Below are 19,008 nucleotides of genomic sequence, written 5' to 3' on the forward strand. Positions count from 1 at the left end.
AGAGCGCTTCAGAGATCTGATACCAGGTTAGAGAAAGTGGCAGCAGAGCATAGAAATCGCCTCAAAATGGCCAGAGATTTTCAAATGAGAATCCTTTTGGTTATCGCGAGAGTCCAAGAGATCCGGTGAAGGGAACGGCAATCCCTTCGAATTGCGAACAAAGAAGGGATTTGAAAGAGAATGGAAGAAGTAAAAAAACAGGTGGCGCTTGTAGAGATCCTCCACAGGAAAGAGTATGCTTGAAAAATATCAAACAATATTGGATGGAGGAAACACCAGATCGTTTCCGATAAACGCAGAACACAATCTAGACACCCATTCTCAAAGGTTGGATTGTATGAGTTCAAGAAAATCTGCTAGGTTATTTGAACATGCAGTGGAAGTATTACCAATATAGTGATCGTACCTCGTAATTTTTATCTCGTTCAGCTAAAGAACTACGACTTACTTTAAGATAGTTTCAAGTGCACCTCTTCAAAAAAGTTCTACATTCATGTAAACAAAATGAAAACGCTCGTTTTCACGTACATAATAGTAATACATATTTAAAAACTAAAAGGATTATTCATGTTATTAATGTAGAATATTTTTAATTGTCCGCGCTAGACAATCAAGGAGTGGACCTCGCATAATACCGACTTGAGGAAAAGCGAAATTAGGCCAATGTGAAAAAAGATGGTTTTCACAGTATTCGCAAGTATTCAGAGAGCAGATCAGTATTGAATTCTTAAATTGTAGATAATCACTGAAATGTAAGTAAGAAGATGAAAGTTTCAGGGAATATATTATAAGCAATGAAACAAAATGATTCAGCCGTGGCAATTTAAGACAAGATAATCGGCTCAATCAGATATCTGTATAATGATCATTAGCTCTTCCTAACTTCTGTTCCTGAAATAGGACGGACATAAGTCTTCTTCAACCGTTTCGTACGCAGTAACAAAATAATATTATAGTGAACGTTAATAATAGACCAAATATAAATTTGTCACAAAAAACTGATTCAGTGTAGCATATACGAGAATGAATGCACAAAGTCTACACTTCGGTATTTTACGTATGCACTTAAAGTTAGCATGGCTTTCAAGCAGAATTATATTAAATAATGTTGTCACAAGATAAGACAATATGGAATAAAAAGTAATATTTCAGAACTTAATTTCTGCCCTAGCACCTTAAATTTACCCCAAGTATTTTCAATTGACAATTTTATTTTCATTGTTATTTTTGCTTTGGAATTTGTTAAAATGTGTATCTTTCAGGTGAAAATAGCATTTAATCGTGAATATAACGGTAATTAATATCACTTCTTAAACATAGCTTCTAATGCGTACATTTGAAATTCACCGTGCGTTTTGTTGCTATAATCTATGAGCGATATAAGAGAGACTTACTTTCGAGATCACGCGCCAAGAACTCCTTCATTTCTTCTCATGATTACAGGTTATTTTTACTCGTAAACTAATACGTTACTAATATGTACGAAGCAATAACAGAAGAACTTCGGTGGTGTTACCGTGGTTAAATAGCATTTTTCCGGCAAAATGAGTAAAATTTTGCTGAAGCTCTAGAAATTAATTGCAATTATTTGACACGTTACCAGATATAGCAAACGTAGAGAGGATGTATCACGTAAATATAATTAAAGGTAGACATTTTTTCTTAAGGTTAGGATTGACGGATGATTATGAATTATAATCACCCGCATTAATACCGTAAGAGGCCTTTATCTTTTAGGCAAAGCGCATCATACGTATCTATTTTTAGATCACGGTTCACATTTACTGAAATACTTTATATTTAATACAATCGATTGGCTTGCACCATTAGGCACGTGGTAATGAGGCAGTAAGCCTCGTTTCTTTTCTCTATATTAGCATTCTCATTTAATTTTGTATTTCATGTGTCTTTTCTTGCTAGTCTTTTATGAAAAAGCCTGATTTTTTACATATGAATTATTCATTTTCCTTATTCTCATTTTTTGTCGGCTTTGTTTTGGCCCCCTTTCATCCCGACATTTCATACGATCTCTATTGAAGACATAAAGCTAGTAGATGCACATATCGCGACCGGCGGAAAGCTACTCCCTCCTTTTTATGCATATGTTTATATATGTGCACATTTCCCTGATCTCATGCTATCTCTTTACCATTTATATATTCCACTTCCACCCTATCCACCCAACTTCCCACTACATGCATCCCCACACCATTTTTTTCTCTCCCTGGGAACACAGACATCCATAGAACTCGAGGACCTCTCTATTCCGTGGTTCATCTGAGTTTTCTCTCCCCCGATTTCTCATCTCTCTTCCTTTCAGAGCCGCAATCTTCAATTCTCTTATAAACAGCCCCTCCTTCCGCATCCTCCTTCCCCAATTCTTGCTAAAAATACGGCCCTCGCAAACGTCAAATGGCAGATTGCTGGTCGGGAATTTGGCTTCAGCCAGTCCCCTCTGTTATTATGCATGATTCGGTCAAATCCCCCTTATCCTACTTATATATCTTTCCTTCCTCCGTCCATCCCCTCCTCCTTTCCTTTCTTCCAATCCCTTCCGCTCCCACTCGCTCGCAATCCTCTTTGACGATAGCGCCACTTTACTCTGTCGTTCAGCCACCCTTCTTTTCCCTAAGAATCCATGGGCGTCAGCATTGCTTAAAAGAGTTAATTGAGATTCTCCTGAGGTAATCGGTTAGTACGCGCGTAAGAACAACTTGTGAGGGGAGAGAATATTTCCTTACCGTATTGTCTGACGTATATCCTTTCCAAGAAATACAAAACAGAGCTAACCACATTTTGCCTCCAACCAAGCTGAGCATACAGAAGGAAGGATCCTAATGCCATTTTTACATCAGGGAAGTTTATACCTGAGCATCATATTCAATGGTCGTTATAAAAGGCAAAGAGAAATAGAGGAAAGAATCTTGTTTGTCTTTTTAGTCCAATGCACTCAAGCTAAGTCTAGATGCTAACCCTATCCCGGAAGAGGATGTTGTTATTATTCTTGGCGCCAGTGTTTTAGAACTTATACTTAAGTTTACGGTAAGAGACGACCTCCTGTCCAAAAACTACTGAACCTAAGAATTTGCATGCATCCGTTCGACGACAGAATACCTATGTATTACCTGTGACCAATCTATCATTTGTATTCAAGTAAAGGCAAATATGGAACAAAATTAAAACTTTTAAAATTTAATGCAATGGAAATTGTAGTGACAATGATTATTTCGCCCGGATAATCAGCGGTTTGCTTTAGTGCTATTGATAAACTACGATATGGAACAACTTTTTATCGATCAATTGTCTCATAAATGTAAATATTCCTAACGATTCAATAATGGTCACATGAATACAACTGCACTCATTAAAGTGCTATGCTGATGGAAAGTAAATTCAACAGACATCTATAAAACAAAGAATGAACTTAGTTGAATGCTCTATGACGAATAGCTGTCATTATCATTCTGCAAAATATATGTCCTAAAAGAAATACCTCATTCACAAGTACGCCAAGCCAAGCCTTTGAGAAGTAGGAATCCAATGACAACCTAAAGTGAGCAAGATTATTAAGCTTTTATTCTATATGGGGAATGATACAAAGACCTTGAAATTCGAATCACTTTTAAAGTGGGGATTGGTTTTATTACTCCACAACAACTACCATCTCATATAGCAATTTCCAAATCACATGTGTTATCTTTTTCCTGTACTTATCATAGTAGTTGATGAAATACTTACTACAGGGCGTATAGCTACCAAATTGCGTAATGTTATTCCATGAGATTACGACGATATTTGCTAGAGGAAATTCTAAAACATGTAGGACGTGAAATGGCTTATATTACGCACAACATTTCGTTATGATGCAATAAACTTAGATTTTTTCAAATTATCACATATTTCCCACTATTTCATATGAAGTTCACTAATAATGCTCATTGATGTTAGAAATAAATACCTCAGGTAACTTTTATTTCCAATTCGCCAAACTTTATTAACTAGGGAAGCCGTGCGTAATAAGCGACGTAGTAAAGAGGAATTATTTGACATTTTTACCTTACATTGACTACACATATTACTGTTTCAAAGTGCAACGTTCTTGATATTAAGTATAAATGAATTAGTCAAAGGGATAATAAATAAATTCGGGAAAACATTGAATTTTAATAATAAAAATAAATGATAAATATAGGAAGACATTCAAGAGATTATGCTGGAGAAAAATATTTCACATATTTCCCCAAATGTGTTCGTTGTTGTAATCTTTCGTAGGTAGTCAATACTCAACACTAAAATTGCTGCAAATAAATTCGAGGCGGGGAAATAAATGCCCACACATTCATAGTATGCAGTAACATAAAAGAAACCCCTAATTCTTAAATCATTTCATATTGGAAAAGGGAAAATGTTGTGGGGGTGTGGCATGCACAGAAAGTTGAAACTTGCTGAATCAATTCTCGAACAACTTGAAGACTTCCTTTTTCCAATGTTCAACCTTCTTGTCCAATTTCTCTTTCTCCTTCTCTCAATTTCCTATCGGGGTAATCCCTATGGTCGTGATCTCACACCACTCTCAAACCTCCACGACGCATTGATTCAGAGGCCTTCACTCCCCCCCCCACCTCACAATTTTACGTACGCCGCCGATGCCTGCTCACTTTCTTTCACTTGATTATTTTTTTCCTTACCTTTACCTGGATTTTCATTCACAATTTTCCCTCCTTCCTCCCTTCCCCTTTCGATTCTATTCAATGCACTATAATTTTCCACGTTCCTTTCACTTTCCTTTCCGTATCGTGAAAGTTCCCTAAAGTTTGCCTCGAATACACCATCTTATTCAGGGTCTGCACCCCAACTCCGGAAGCTTTTCTCTTTTTAATACTTCAAATCCCTTTTACCCCACATTCTCTTCCGCTCCCACCTAACCATCTCCATTCCTAACTAATGGCTCACTCTTTCTCTTTCGCTCTCTCGTTCTATCCCTCTTCTGCTGTCTTCTCTCTCAATCTCTCTCTCACTCTCTCCCACTCACTCCTCGAAACACTCCACATCCCTTCGCGCCCTCAGATCACCACATATTCGTTCCCACGGTGGTTATTGAAACCAATATAGTTTCCCTCAGGCACCGATACGAGAGATGGTTCCCAGATATTGAAAGGGAAATGCTGGGAAAACAACGCGGGCATTCACGAAAAGTCTCTCGGCCCTGTAATTTAATAAAATCTTAGACGAACACTTCTTGGGCACACTGGCGTGTTTCATCAGACACCGTCACGGCGAAGCGCCAGAAAAATTCTGCTGCATGCATGCCATTTTCTGAGGATATTTTGGGAGCTATTGTCTTTACCCAACATTGTTCGATTTTATTGACACAGCGCAGGTTTTCCATTTGGTAATTAATTTTTTGAAATCATGAAAATGACAAAAGAATCTTAATTTATTAAACTAATGAAATACTTCTTGGTGATTTTCCACACTTTTTTTACCTGACGAACTTATTTCGTAAGTTGATTGTCATTATCATGGTACAACAGATTGCTTTCTTCTGATAATGTATAGTATGTATGTATGTACCTTGTACATACATCGGAAATATATATATATATACGTGTATATATATATATATATATATATATATATATATATATATATATATATATATAAGGGCATACAAATATTTTTTATAATGAGAGGCAACAGTGAAACCGGTCGAAACTATATAAAAATAGGGTGTTAAATATCAATATTAATTTTTTTTCTTTAAAATAAAATTTTTCCACAACGTCTAACCCCATTAGTTACGCATATGAGTTTAACATTAAGAATGCCTGGTATGAATGCATAAAAGGTTTTACAATTTCTTCGCGCAAAATGATTCAAAATACATCATCGTTATTTTTTATAGAAAAACTGATAAACTTAAAATTTCCGAATTGCAACACCACCATACATGTACTCCATGACAAAAATATGCGTGAAGAGCTTTCCACATCTGTATTAAAAGTAGTCCTTAGATGTTTGAAATCACAATACTTCATTGGAATATACATATTTACAATATGTTGACGGGGATGAAGAACAAAAACTTAACGTACAACATAAGGCAACAGACATAGAAAGGTACCCTAGACTCCCAAGTAAATCCTGAAAATAGAGAAATGTTAAACAAAAAAGTCTACTTTTCAAGATCAAAAATGACGATTGATAAATGGACAGTTGTTTTTAACCACACAGTAGATGAGTACCAGAAAATTAATATAAAAAAGGAATGCTGGGAGTGTGTAAATGTAGTAAAGTGTGCGAAATGATTAAGTCTGCATGTTTTATGCAAATTAATCCTCAATTATTTGTTTTTCCTTTTCGTTCAAAATTTTCAAAATTATTTTCATTCGTTTCTTCTCACCTCAAAAAAGATAAATGTATAACGAGGAGAATTAAAGAAAAGCGAAAAAATTTAGTCTCCCCTCAATTCATTTCTTAAGTCTTCGTTCTGTCTTCTTAGCGATGATTCTCTTTCTTTTGGTCCCCTCTAACCGCGGGTCAACCAAACTGCCAGCTCCTTTGTGTCACACCCACCATGCCGAATACACACCCATCTCACGATTCTCTCCAACTTCCCACTCTCTCACCTTTAGGTCACTTCTCGGCCAGGGGAGATGGACGGGTTAGGAGGGAAAAAAGACGAAGTTTTGCAAGGCAGTGTGAATGCGAGAATATATGCTGCAGAGCAGAAAGGTTTGAGAAAGGAGAGATAGAATTGGGAATGAGGAACTGGGGACTGAAAGGTGAGGGGTGGATTTAAAAAGGTAGGGTGACAGATGTTATAAGCGATCGTGGGGATCGTTGGTCCTCTTAAAGCATGAGGTTTTAACCCCCCCCCCCACCAACCCAAAGTAGGAAGAGTATCCTCCGAATAACTAAAGAACATGGAGAGAGGAATTGTTGCTCGATATATTTTTTCTACTAATCTGTGATAAAGATTCTCGGGCATCAATTAACATCAATACCCGTAGAGGCTCTCTAAGTGATGGCATGACCAACAATGCCATAATTACTTGACAAAATTTAAAGACCATTCAATGGTAGGTGCATTTATACATATTATGTATGTGATGGTATGTTTTGGATACATATTCGATTGCGAGAGATGATACCACTCTCTCGATTGATGATATGCCTAGAATTACAGGTGTACAATGGCTGTACAATACGACATGATACTTAAGGAATGTGGCGTCGTAGTCAAGTGGTTAGGTTGTTGTCTACTGCCATGAGAACGCGTATTTGGATCCGGCTGAAATCCCAGGTCATTTTCATTTTCCAACTATCTGTGTGATTTTTCGGGTACCGTAGCATCCTGGGAAACTATCGAAAAAGGAACTCACTCTCTATCCTAATGTGTGAATTTCACACCCTGTTGGGCTTAGCACTTGTATTACGTGTGCTATAGCATTGGCTACTGTGTCAAACTTCAGTTTGAATACTGCGATTGGATGTTAATTAATGAAGAATATCATCTTCATTCAGCATTTCATTTCCACAAAATTTTTAAAACACAGTAAACCCTTGTTTCTCCAATTTTGCGAAACATTATTCAATAAATTTACTAAAACTATTCGGAAACTTAGTGCCCTTTTTTCCTTTCGCTTATTCTATTCAATGGATTTTGCCCCTGTGGCGCAAATGTGGTAGTATACAGAGTACCTAATGGAATCTCCCAAATAAGTCACGGGCCATTGCTTTCTCAACAAAAATAATGTTTGGATACTTTACATTATGAGAAATCTGATTTGGTCTCTGGACAGGAATTAAGACCGTGGCCCTTGCCGGGGAAGTAAGCATTAGTAAAAATCATAATGTAGAACTCATTTAAGAGAGACTTAACGAAGAGATGTATTTTGTAATCAGCTATTTCCTGCTAATACTCAATCATCAGATTAACTCACGAGGTAGAGATTCATCCGCCTAAGGATACACTTTAGGCCACGAATATTTATATCTTCAACGTATTAGCAGTCAATAAAATATGATCTGATTGCAGTCAATAGTTGATATTGGTTGAAATTTTCTTAAACTTTAACTTTGTCATAATATATGCAGTACTTCTGCATAGTATGCAGTTTCTTCTTTGAAAAGTAATAATTTTAAGTTAATTCTAGAGAAATCAAAGTCATTTATCTTATGCATAGAGCAATTCCTAATAAGCGATAATAAATTTGGGTACCTATTCAACACATCCAGCCAACACTTTCAACAGGTAATTAACGGTGTAAAGTTTTTAGCCTTTGCTTTATTACATTTTGGGACTGATTGTTGTGTGAAAACAACAAAATATTTCGCAATAATCTTAATAATATTTACAAAGCTTATGCGAATTCAGTGTTGTTTTCTTTGAATAGGTTTATAACTTTGCCGTCAGGAATTAAGTAAAAGAGTTCCAGGTAAGATGCTTATTGGAAAATGTACACACACTAGCTGAGCTGCTCATAATGTCTAAAAATGACAGACGTATTTATCTTTAACGGGCCGTATAGTTTCAGGCCTAACTTTGTGAAAAGTTTTAACATTGGAAAGAAATAATGACTAAACAAGCAATTTCTTAAACAGGCAATAATAGGCTTCGCCAAGAGTGCAACAGATTTTGTACTACACTAACTATTTGAAGTGACCAGCACGATAAGCATGAATACAGCATAGCTTAAAACAGTAGTACTAACATCCAATTCCACACTTTTGTTACTCTATCAAGATTTTCAAAAAAACATCATGACTATTCGGACTTTAAAATATTGTTAACATAATTAAATGGTGAAAATTATTAATGAATGAAAGGAAAATTTTGATGAACTATCATCATCATATATACTTAATCCCTCGGATCAATTTGACTTGAATAAAGTTCTGAAGAGGATTAAATCACAAGTGTAAGAGAAAACCTTTCCTGTAGCATTGCAAACTCACAAACTATCCAAATAATAAGTTATATATTGATTTAAACGTTCCAAAATATTTAAATTATATAAAAATATATTATCTAATTGTAGGCTGGTGAAAAGGTAAAAATATCTACAATAATGTTTATGTTGTAGGCAAAGTGGTGTTAATGTTCACAAATAAGTAATTACATAAAAAGCCATAGATAAAGATACAAAAAAGCTGAAGCACCTGTATAGAATTTTTTTTGGGTGCTCGTGTAAATACTCAACGACATATTCGATACATTAGCCTCTATCAAGTCGTAAGAAAGTAAAGTATAATAAATAGGCAAAATATTGATTGATCATTTTTAGACACGAGGAGTTATTATGAGCATAAAAAAGAAAATAGGAAAAAGTATTTTAAGACTAAGAAAAAATGTGAGACAGATAAATAAGGTTGTTAAAAATACCTTTTTACACATATTCACCAATAAAAAATTCCTTTGAAAATATTCGCAATAAATTATTAACAAATATCGATATTACATTTCGATTAAATCAAAACCCTCCAACATATTTAATAGCGGAAAGAATATTGCTGATTCCATTACACAGAGGTTTATCCTAGACTGTGAAACTTCACCATGTCCATTTATCGAAAGAAACTCGGTGTTAGAGAATCCGATGTCCACGGGCATCGAATTCAACGAAGGACGTACGAACTGTCCTTCTGGCGAGAGAGAGAGAAATATTGGTGACAATACGAGGACAGAGAGAGCATAAAGTGGACACGAGGGAAATAGTGGTGAGGATGCTGGAAATGCTCCAGTGGAGGGATTTTAACATTGAGGTAGGAAGGAGGGTCTCGAGTCCGAGCGTGGGAGCTTGGTGAAGAAGTGTAAGGGCTTGGGCCATGAGTTAAGAGAGACGGCCGGTCTTCGAGAGGGGGGTAAGGGTCCGTATGGAGCGAGGAAGGTAGGGAGAACCGGGATAAGAGGGAAAGGCGGAGGTCGTACGGCTTTATTTGGGCGACTGGTCAAACCTTAGCCGGGTTATAAATTTCAAGGCATGTAAGCAAAGAAATTGTTCCCGAGGCGAAGGCAGAGGATGAAGAGAGAGCAAGGTAGTGAGAAAAAATATGAAAAAGCGCTGCGTAAAAGAAAAAAAATGGCATAAGTGATCGAGAGAAGAGAAGAAATCAAATCACATAAGAAGCATGGATATTTAAAAAATAGTAATCATTTGATCAGCGGATTGGGCCACACAAACCACTTCAAATTCAAGCTCTAATCGAAAACGGTTTAATCATTTAAAAAATGCAAATGGAATAGCTACACATTAATCCTGGATTTAGAATTAAATTTTCAATCATAAAGTGTCGATTAAAGATCTATTAATTGTCTTGAATTGATTAAAAAATGTAGTTGTCGTTAATCCGTCAGCATACACAACTTTGAATACCGTCGTCCCTGTCCATGAAAGCGCCGCATTTGAAAGAAAATGAAATTAAAGGTAAATACGCACTTAATTAAAAAATTAAACTTCAAAAGGCTTAACGTGATCCTGAATAGTAAAATTAACAAGGTGCGTAGCTTGTTTTCTTAAAAATGGAGTTCAATAAAAACAAATGTAGCTATTGAAATATTTTTGTCAAAAGTAATTAGTTTTAAGGCTTGAAATCATTTGATTTGACGCTGAAATCTTCAAATTACAGAACGTAATATTGATTACTGGAAGTATACTATATGTTTGTTTTTTCCCAAAAATGCAACCCATCCACGTAGGTTTTAACAGTAACCGATGACTAAATTGCAATTTATTTTAGTTAATTCAATCGTCGTCTAGTACTTCTAACCCAAATGTATCAAGCTAAAAGAAACGGAGAGAGAATTTACATTCTATTTTCACTATTATATTTTACTTTAACCGTGAATCGTATTAATTGATTTTCAGCAACCATTCGCTTTCAAATAAAAAGCATATACTAAGCAATTATTTAGAAAAAAACATGCTATCTCCGATTTAAATATTGGGAAGATTCTACTTTACATTTAGTGGGTCACCAAGAAATTAGTAACTCTCAAAGGTAAGAAGGATTATTTAGACGCTAATGAAGAAGGAATTAGTCAAATGGAAAAGTAGTTATCCTTTAAACGCTTTTAGTATAAAACGATTTTTACACTGTTAAATATTCAAAAAATATATAGGTATGATCACACCCTCTCACTCAATGCTAAAAGTATCTAACAATCTGAATCCAAAAAATACTTAATATCTTCTACCTATCAAAGGTAGGTTTTGAAAAGTGACTACGGCTGCTATCTTCGACGTATCTCCAGAACCTAGGTTCGCCATACATTATTTCCTTTTGCTCCATCTTAACTTCCACTGGCCATAATTATCTCTAAATAGCCTATTGTCATCCTACCTCTACCCACGCTTGCCTAACAAACTCCCTAACAACAAAAGATTTATCTTTCTCCTACTACCTTCCAATACTTTCTCCATCCACTATTTCTACCTTTTTTTGAATTTCCTTAATAAGGTTTTCTCTAGTTCACCCTGCTGAAAACTTCAGCATTTACCTCTGTTCAAATTACCTTCTCTATGCTTTACACCAATAACCAAATTTAGCAATTAATGATTATTCTCTCGCTGAAAACTATGTTTCTAATCCATACGGTACCATACTTTATATTGAAGTCTTACCTAATCTTCCCTTCACATATTTCCTTATTGTATCTGTTATCGAAGCTCTTTTTCCTATTATTTCTTTTTAGCCAATGTAATATATTTCCACATGCCTCTGTTTCTGCACTTATTTACCTCTAGAACACTGCCCAAATACTCCACCATCTTATTTATTCTGTCTAGTTTCAAATTTAATTTAGCTCATCCCTCTCTTCAAGAACCTTATTTATATCGTTTTCTTTTGAGTAATATTCATTCCATAATGCTCGTCTGTCAATAATATTATTAAATTTCAGCGCATTGAAATTTAAGGTTGAAGCTGAATAGAATTAAAGGCCCTACTACCGGAGAAAAGGCCATAGTACCGGAGAGAAATGGTGTCTCTGTTATTATGGAATGGCTCCACCACATCACATTTGAATCTGCAACGAAACTACGAGTATAATGTCAATTTTGTCTCTTTGATCAATCGAAACTAACAGTTTGTGCTAGTTAAGGAAATAGTGAAACAACTAACTTTTTCTGCATTTATTATAGGCAAATAGTTTTATTAAAAATGTTGCACGTATAAAAGAGAGCTCAACAGAAAAAGTATTCTGAAGTAATTACAGTATATTCGTAAATGTATTTTTTGCCATTATGCACCATTAAATTATTTCCTAGAATCGCCAAAGTATTTTTCAATAGTTTCTATGGATATTTTTGTTATAAAACGACTCGATGATCTTGAAAATATAACAACTCGATGAAGTTTACCTACAAACATTTAACCTAAAAATGGATGATATTCCCAAATCATTTAGATTCATCTGTTTTTAACCAGGTTAAAGATTAGCAAATATTATAACCAAAAATATAACACACAAGGCCTGCTTGGGTAGGTAAAATTTAGTTATGTGGTACTCTTAACCGTGCCCGAAAAATTGAATTCAAACTTCTCCCTCACACTTTTTTCCACGCGCCCTCATCAAAAATGACATTTAGGTAAGTGGCTTTGCTGCCTTTTCAATATTTTAGGACCCAGAAGATCTGAGCGACTTCGGATGGCTAGGATGTGAAAGACTATGAAGATGACATGAAAATGGTGTCCTCTTAATAGCGGAGGAAGGTAAAGGAAGATGAGGAGTTTCAAGAACGGAGGAAAATGAGGACGCTCGAGCCATAAGGGAGAGTGAGCAGAAGTTACGGTGATTGAGTTTGGAAGCGAAAGAGGGGAATTGTGGCCATGTTGGCGTGTGCGCGTATGCTCCAGAATAAGGTGAGAATAGCTTTCTGTACGCAAGTCTTAAAGACGATGGAACGCCTTGAACAGGAGATGATTTTAAAGAATAGAATGAAATGTATGGGAGAGAAAAGTGTGAGACGGTTAGCAAGCGCAAAGAGAAAGTGACTGCTATAATTTTTGCATATACATCTCATCGCATCGTGCCAGCTGAAGTCAGTTCGGACTTTATCAATTCAAAATGTAACCGGAATTAAATCGAAATAAAATATTGAAAGAAACATAGTGGCCAATTTTAATTTTGTCTCCAGCGCAAAGTTTAGCCGCGATCCTTGAAAAAAATCTTACCAGATCAAAGGAACGCTTTACAAAGGACTAACAAAGCGCTGAATAAAGGGATCTCGTTGAAGTCTCTCGCAGAACTCCTTCTGAATTTTGATTTTTGCAAAACCACGCTTTCTAATGGCTAGTCTTAGAAATTCATTTAAGGTAGATCTTAAAATTATTAATTATTTTTTTCTTGTAAACATATGTGTAATTGCAAGAAAAATAGGTAATAGATGCCGAATCCGAATAATTAGTGACTTAATCAATTAATGACTCTTTCTAATTAAGCGGAATTGCTCAACATACCTTCCAGAAAGACAGATGTGTGTGTGTGTATATGTATATATATATATATATATTTATTTATTTATATATATATACACACACACACACACATGTGTGTGTGTGTATGCGTGCTTCGCCTTCCTGCTTGTTATGTTCTGGCTTACGCGTTGTTGGATGGCTTTCGTGCTGAATCCTGGGGTACAGTTGTTGTAGTATATGTGTTTTGTGTTTGCATGAATGTTGGATGAGGGGATTGTTGCATGAGTGTGTACGCCGCTGTGGGTGTAATTTTTCATGTTGTTGATTTTGCATGTGGTATTGTTACCACTTACGGGTGGTGACCTCACACTCCCAGCCACACGGCCATGCGGCGACTTGGGGGTATTCTGTGGATGTAGAGGTATATATATATATATATATATATATATATATATATATATATATATATATATATATACGCATACACACACACACATATATATATATATATATATATACATTCAAATCTGAAAATCCGCCATACGGCGAACAACTATCAATTCACATGGAAATAGATAAAAGGAAAGGGGATAGGAACTCATGTAAAGGATGAACAATGGCGAGACGGGGAAGGCGGAATCCAGTAGAACACAGGTGTAAAAATATCTCCTTTACCGGGATTTGAACCCCGGATCTTCTGACTTGCCGGATCGATACTGAAATCTGCGGGGGTCTATGCAAACAACTGCCCTGATTCTTTTGCCAAGACATGGTGTTAAGGATTTGTTTCACTCGTCAAACAAGAAATAGACAACACACAAGAGGAAAGGAGAGGAAGGAAAGCAATCACACAACAATACTCTTTGGTGAGTGAATGAGCTCTAAATTTCCGAATATAATTGTTACGTGGAGTTGGTATACGACTTAAATACTAGTGATGTGTAAAAACATAGTATTTTTTACATCATTAGCGTATAGCTAATGAAAATACCATTCGATTGAAAACTTTTTTACCCCGTATTATTTTTAAATTGTAAATTTTGAAATCTTTAATTTAGTCTATTCGAGTTTATGCATATTACGCAGCAAAAAGCACTAGAGCATGAAGAATAAAAAACTTTGGTCATTTGAGGGTACCTCCGAAACTATAGGAACAGAAAATATCTGCAATTCATGGGAATAAGGCGTCAATGCTCGTCAAATTGGAAGGGTACTTGTTAAGTAAAAAAATACGGGGAGGAAAGAAAGAGATGGAACGAGGGTCGGAGAGTAAAGTAACTCCGGACGTATTGTTTTATTCTTATTACTTTTACCCTGGGAACTGCGGTAGGAAATAAAAACACCCTGACCTTGATCTTTTTCAAAAGTAGAGAAAATATCCTCAGGAGGTAAAATAAAATCATAGGTGGGAATGGCTGGCTTTGAGCTCCATAAAGAGGGAGAAGATAATAGGTCGAATTTTGACACATAAACAACAAAATAATATGGCATAGAAACCAAAGCTTAACTCTTTCGACCAAAAGAAAAAAGATGCATAGACTAGTCTTGGTAACCTGAATTCACTATACATACTCTAACAAATATAACCATACTAAATACATTGAAAATTTTAGAGAACTTGCCGAGTATTGAACACTACGTCTAAAATAATATTATCTTACCACTGAATTTCGTTTCCCACAACAAATAAAGAGATATTTCAAAAGTAACAGAGGGCAGAAGAATATCAGGCACATGTGTTTAATATTTATATACGTATGTTAAAAGGTAGCAGACAAAGTTAAATTATAAAGGCGCAATTAAAATGATCTGAAATTTGAATGCCATGCATATAAATTAGTGAAACTCCACGTGGCTCGTGAAGAATGCAAAGATTATGACAAAGAAATGCTTTTCAGGAATTAATCGTATTCCGTAGAAATAATTATTTCTTAACTCTCTCCGCAAGAGACGCGTTATATATACTGGTCAAATAATTAAAATAGGGTATTTCAAGAAGCATTTTGAGATTAAATATAAGACTCTAGTCGTGGCACTATGAATGTATTCATACTGTTTGGTAAAAGATATCAATATCGGAAATATTGATCGTATATTAAAGACCAACAACGGTATGAAAGTATCATTAGTCATGAATACGAATTTTTTTGAATTACTGTGAACCTCTCTCTTTTCACTCATATACATATTTATAATTTAATCCTTCATTTTAAATAATTCTATTATCAGTCTACGTCATTATGAAAGTTACGATTCTAGACCACTTTCCCTCAGAAAAACATTTTTACCATAAAAAATTGCAAGAATATTTGCCTATTGGCTCTAACACCAAAAAGATTATGCGGGCTTTACCTATTTCTAGATTCACATAGGTCTTACTTCGCTTGCTAGAAAATAGGGCAAGAGGACGCGTAGACCTTACAGAATAGAGGGTCCTCTCCCGGTTCTAAGAGGACAACGCGTCCAAAGAAAGCAGTGCGAGAGAAGAGGGGTGAAAAAAGCACACCTGGAGAGAAGTAGGACAACATGCTGAGTGCAGAGGACGTCTAAGGCAAGAAGCATCGGCTGTGGAAGCGGGGATCCCGCATGGATTCGGTGTGGGGAGAATGAAACGATCGGGTAAGGGGGAATGTCGTCTCACCCTCCTTACCGAGAGGGTATATTGAGACTGTCGGGAGAGCAAGAGTGAAGGTGAAAGGAAGGGAGAGGAGATCCTTTTCATAGTCAAACAAGGAGGGGAAGATAAAAAGGTGAGAGGGTGCGCGGTGGGAGGAAGGGAGGAATAAAAGAATAAGGGTCGAGAAGAACCGGGGTGAGCCCGATTGGAAAGAGCGGGTTGGCGGCGACCGTGGGTGGACTGGAGAGGAGGGAACACCGAGGGTTGGCTGTCGGTGGAAAAGAAGCATTGGGTGGTGGTGTGCGAGTGGTACCTGAGAAAATATGAGAAATTTCCCAAGTTTGAGAGGTTCTGGAGAAAGGAAAATTTAAGTGAACGGATTTTGGTGGATGTAATATTTCAGATTGCTACGGGAACCTTAGCAAAAAGAGACTGCAGTACAAAAGCGAATAAGTATAAGATAGAAGATTTCCGTTCAAGCCAATTGAAATCAAAATAAGTACAACTTTAATGTATGAATAAGTGAGGCTATTTTGTAGATTGTAAGGTAGATAACACAATATGTAATTTGGCTAGGCAAAAAAATGAATATATCACAGTGAAAGCATTGCAATGTTAATTATACCCTCAAGACATATTTTTTTAAGTTTTAATATCTCTGCATAATTCTGAGCCAATTTTTAATATTAAATGCTAACTGATTGATTGATAGTGCTTTAAAAAATATTACTATAATCATAAAATATAGGATTCATTTATCATTGCATGAACAGCCCGCACAATCCTCGCAATTGAATAAGCAGACGACCGAGCGGTTGAAGTATTGTCTTTATTTATGTAGAAATATATGTCGATAAATAAGGCAAATGAAAATGGTTGAAAATGATAAACTAACAATTCAGTTTCGAACATCAGAGTTTGGAATTCCACCTGCAAAACGTGATAGAATGATCATTGTTTCCCTGGAATCCAAAGTTCTTAACTTCTACGAGACCGACAGCAGTGAGAAACTCCAGCCCTGTGTCCGTCTGAGGGGCGTGGAGAGAGTTCAAGAGAATGGGGTTCGCATGGAAATACGCGTTCGGAGAGAGGAGAGGGGGAGCGGGGAGAGGGAGTTAGGGTTAGAGGAAGGAGGGGGATAGTGGGTAGAAGAGAGGGAACGAAGGAGGAGGGAGATGTCGGAACGAGGGAGAGGGTGCTCGAGGGATAGTCATTGGGGTGGGAATAAATAATGGGAGGTGCCAATCGATACGATACTCATCTCATCTCAATGTGAGCTCGAAGCCTGAAAATTTTCGCCTGACGAAACTCGTAAACGATTGGGCTTAAATTAATGAATTAGCCGCCCAGCCCCAACTCTCATCCCTCCCCCTGCAAGCTTCCCAAAGCCCTCCACCCAGAAAAAAGGTGAGCATAAAATAAGCGCGAATTTTTAATTAAAACATGATGTTTCGAAGCTAATAAAATAACTCTTACGAGGGACATCCCAAATGTTTGAATGACTGGGGAAACAAAGGGGGAGTTTAATTGTGGTGTCATGCTGTTCTACCATGCTTTCTAACCTAAAATGCCTTGCTTAAATAAATGGAGGAGATAAAATGCGGGAACTGTGGGGGGAAAGAGAATTTCCCATAGTAGTCCGCCGAAAGGCAATCGCTGAAATGGCGATAGAAGCACGGTTGCTATAACCGAAAGGTGCGCGCATTCAATCTGTTTTTTGTGACTCAATTCAACAAACCGACATGAGCCATTAAAATTTCTACGCTAAAGAGATATTTCCCCTCCCCCTCGCTATTGTCAAGTAGATTTAATAAAGAATATCCGGTCAATTCACAAAAACGTCCTGAAGAAGCGTATACCTCTTTGACGGATGTTAGGAAGCATTCATGGGCAAGTTAATTTTTAAACTTGAAGAAAATATATGACTGTTTCAATTCAAATAAAAATAAACACATTGTTGCATGACCCGACAGTTGATTTGTTTGGAATCACTCTCTTTTAGTTCACATTTTCCAGCCCGTTCCGGCCATAATTTGTATTCGGGGTCTCCAGCCCCACAGATACTCGGCTTTACTGCCCACTCACTCCCTATTTCTTACCCTTCGGACTAATTTGTGGCCCATGTATTTTATGCTCGTGCGTGCGTGAGATCCCCTCATAGCGGGTGGGTGGGGGGGGGCAAGTCTGAAAGGGGACGCCAAATAACCCACCTCAAAAAATGTGGGGGCCTTCTCTCCCCATCATCATCGGCAAAGTCATGGAAGTTTTCTGCATTTAATACACTGTCCGTATATACACTGCTGTCTTTCCAACGGTCCTTTTATACGTGCATCAAAGCCTCTTCGTAGTCTGCCTAGGTAATGAATGCGCAAACTAACTCTTTTAGTAATATATAAAAGGCATTTTTAATCATTAAAAACCATTGCACAAAAGATTATATGCAGCTAGTAAATAGTTTTTATGAAACATCTAGAAATGGCTAGGGTGCCTAAAAATTTTCAATTAACAGTAATTAGTAAAAATTATTCCTTTGCTAGTAAATATTGCAACTTTTTTGCTTTTTTAGACGAATTTACACAATTTTTATCAATCCTTATATGTATTTTTTTAATTATTATACTAAACTATCTTTAGCTGTAAATATTCTCTCTATTTTTAGTTGAGCTGATCCCATGGGTTTTTTGGTAATATTTTCCTCTGAAGAATCACCTCGTCATAACCAGCCATATGAGTTATGACGAGGTCATTCGAAAATTAGTGAATTTTCTACTCATAAGTCTATTTACCCCATGCAAATATTTGTATGCTCCAACTGAGTGCTCCATTCATGATACGGTTGAGGTTATCTTCTACTTTTAAACAAAACTTAAAGAACGGTATGTATTTCTACCTAGTAAAATTGGATGGAAATATAGTTAACTAATTTCCTTTAGCAAGCAAAATCACGTCTTGGCCAATTTCTCGAGAAT

Source organism: Hetaerina americana, unplaced genomic scaffold (genome assembly GCF_022747635.1).
Source record: "Hetaerina americana unplaced genomic scaffold, ioHetAmer1.1.p SCAF_2, whole genome shotgun sequence".
Lineage (NCBI taxonomy): Eukaryota > Metazoa > Arthropoda > Insecta > Odonata > Calopterygidae > Hetaerina > Hetaerina americana.